At 44.0% G+C, this 2,817-nt stretch overlaps 1 long non-coding RNA gene across 1 annotated transcript; it reads right to left on the bottom strand.

Annotated features, from left to right (window-relative positions):
* Positions 1-707: 707 nt before the first annotated feature.
* On the bottom strand, positions 708-2,405 carry LOC138411221 (uncharacterized). The gene is made up of 2 exons (XR_011243879.1): positions 2,219-2,405; positions 708-1,407 (listed from the first exon to the last, which is right to left on the bottom strand). It is a non-coding gene; the product is annotated as an uncharacterized lncRNA (long non-coding RNA).
* Between the last annotated feature and the right edge of the window lie 412 nt (positions 2,406-2,817).

Here is a 2,817-nt window from a genome sequence, read left to right as displayed (position 1 = left end):
GCAGGTTAGTGAGTCCAACTACAGAATTCCAAAAATTACTATCATATTAACATTTGTCAATTGTGATAGGTTTAGTTTTTGAAAAATGTGGTATCAAATATGCTGTACTCTTTACCAGCAGGCGTTTCAGCAGATACAGACCCATTTTCTATAAATAAGCACTAAAAGCAGCTTGATAGGCAAAAAGTGTATGTGTTTATTTGTCCCTCTGACAGAATCCCACTGTTCACTAATTACCCAGCGGGACCACTGATAATGAGCTATTGAACCTGCTACTGAAGTGTTCTGCCTCCTGGGATGGCCATCAGCTGCTGCACCGCACTCGTGGATCCATCAAATCCACAGAGGGGCTCCTGTTCATTAAGTTCCAGCCACTACCGAACCATGGAAAGGTCAGCAAAGGTCATTTTGGTTGTTCCCATGAACCCAGAAGACTTTTTAAAGGTACTGACTCATACTGCCAGTTCTGTTCACCAATCAGGAGGCAGATAGTGGCTCCAAGGCAGTTTATGAGGAGCGACCATTCTCTGACGCCAGATACTACGACTATCTTGCTATTTTTTCCAGTAAGTAACCTTCACATTTACTCTCATGATTCCAAATCACCAACTTACCTTAGAGGGCTTTACATCACATCCTCTTCTTCTGTCCTAGGCTTGGATATAATAAAAAATGCCACCAAAAGATTTTACGGTGAAACATAGAAAGTGTTTCTATTGTTTAATGCCATTTTTTAATACTGCAAATGATTTGAACCATGGTTTAGTTTGAGCCGGACTGTGTCAACTTTTTTTATCTGAAATAAATGTTGGTCCGTTGGTGCGGACCATGCCCTGAGGCACCTTTCACACCTGTTATTTTGTTTTGGACTTAACTGAAAAGTCTGATGGTCCAGATTAAACAAGGTAGAGGTAAACAGTCCTTAAATTAAAACTGTATTAGGTTCCAGAAGCAGTTCAGTGCCTACCTTTCTTACTTTGGTCCCTCCTTACTCATAGGGAAGCACAGGTGTTGACAATAAGACAATACTTTTCTCAGCTAAAAGCTGTTTCCTGACTGCACAACATTTACTCAGTGTGATCGATGTCCTCTGTCCTTGGTCTCCTCTCTCATACTCAAGGGAAATATGAACTTAAACCGCCCATCACCACCTTATTTTACCCTTTCACCAAGCAAAGGACAAGATCTCAGGCAGGAGCCCGAGGGAAATAGTCTGACTCCTTGTTCCCACACATCCTGAGGGGGGGAACTGGGGTTGGGATGCCACATGAGTTAGGAGAGCCGTGAGTGAGTGAGTGTGACCATGAGGTTCATGGCACCATGGATACACACAAATACACATAACGTCTGCTGCCTCCAGGAGGTGGGTCTTGAGTGGATCAATTCCTCCTTTATGAGGGCTGTTGTCTGTTGAGGATACAACGAGAAGGTCATCAGATGGGAGTCAAACAGAGGTCCCCATCATCCCATTGGTGCTGGGGTTATAGAACATGAACATGGGGGGATCATGCACACGGACCGTGTGTGGGGGAGCACGTGCCAGAAGGGGCAAAGTGTAGATTTTGTGCTTAAAGGTTTTGAGCTTGTGTGATTTTAGGTGCACAGAGACTGTAAGAAGGCTGAAGAGAGGGAAGAGAAGCGGTAATCAATGGTTTATCTGTCCTGGGGTTTTGTAAGGCAGTCCAAGGTCTCACAGGATTCAGCATGAGGATGGCTCATGCTCGAGGTCAAGAGTGGCTGATAATTCTCCCACAGACCCAGAGAGATGTAACATCCCTCCTCGGGGCATCGCTTGAATAGAAATGTGTACAAACAAGCCTTAAAATGTCATCAATTGAATGGGAATTTGGTGGGCAATTTCAATTTCAAAAGGCCCCTGGTGCGATAACAGCTTGTTATTATCTAATCTTATTCAACAAGAAAACATTAGACGCTGAACAAATAGAGTCATCAGTCGCACTACAAAGTGGCTGTGTTCAAAGACTCACTGTTACTCTCACATGTTGGAGCCTGTCTCATTTCCATGCAGGGGGAGTGATGTTCTACTAAACACTGTGCAGGTTTGACGTCCCAGCTGGCATTTGTACAATCAATGTTCCTTTAAAGCTGGGGACTTGTGACGCTTTAGTATCTATTGTCATTTCCCGCAGTTCTCAGGTTCTTTCCTCCCTCAGCATCAAAGCTGGGCCACATTAATGCAGACAATATCCCTACTTACCTGAGGCGGCAGGCGGAGAATGTGCTTTCACGGTTCTCCCTGGAGTGTCATGTTATTCCTCTCTTCCTTCCTCTGTCAGCGTCGGCACACCAGGGCTTGTCATTTGGTTCTTGAATTTTTCATGTAGGTGCATTTGCATGATCACAGTCCTGTGTCACTTGAACTTCCTGGTGACTCAGGTGAGGCTGAGCAGGAGTGAGACAAGTGTGCTTGTTTGGGATTGTCAATGCAAGAGCTGTCTTGTTCCAAGGGGTGGCACTTAATTTTAACAGTTAGGCAATTAGACACGAGAGACTTAAGAAGACAACCTCAAAGAGTCAGTTTATATTTGCCACTCATGTTTACATTTGCTGCTATACATCTGAGTCACTCATATTCTGTGGCAAGTCACTCATACTCTGTGGCAACCAATGACGGCTTATTTCACTTGGAAACACAACAAAACAGGAGCATCTGCTTGTTATAGTTGTGTGCACTTTTCCACATGTGAACCAAAGTTACAAGTGATATTCATTACGACAGGAAAACCAGCCTGTATCTGGTTTAATTACTTACCCGTCTGTCTCCAAACACTCACAGATCATAACAGAGACTAAAGA

Source organism: Paralichthys olivaceus, chromosome 8 (genome assembly GCF_024713975.1).
Source record: "Paralichthys olivaceus isolate ysfri-2021 chromosome 8, ASM2471397v2, whole genome shotgun sequence".
Classification (NCBI taxonomy): Eukaryota; Metazoa; Chordata; class Actinopteri; order Pleuronectiformes; family Paralichthyidae; genus Paralichthys; species Paralichthys olivaceus.
This window is presented reverse-complemented; position numbering and strand designations above follow the sequence as displayed.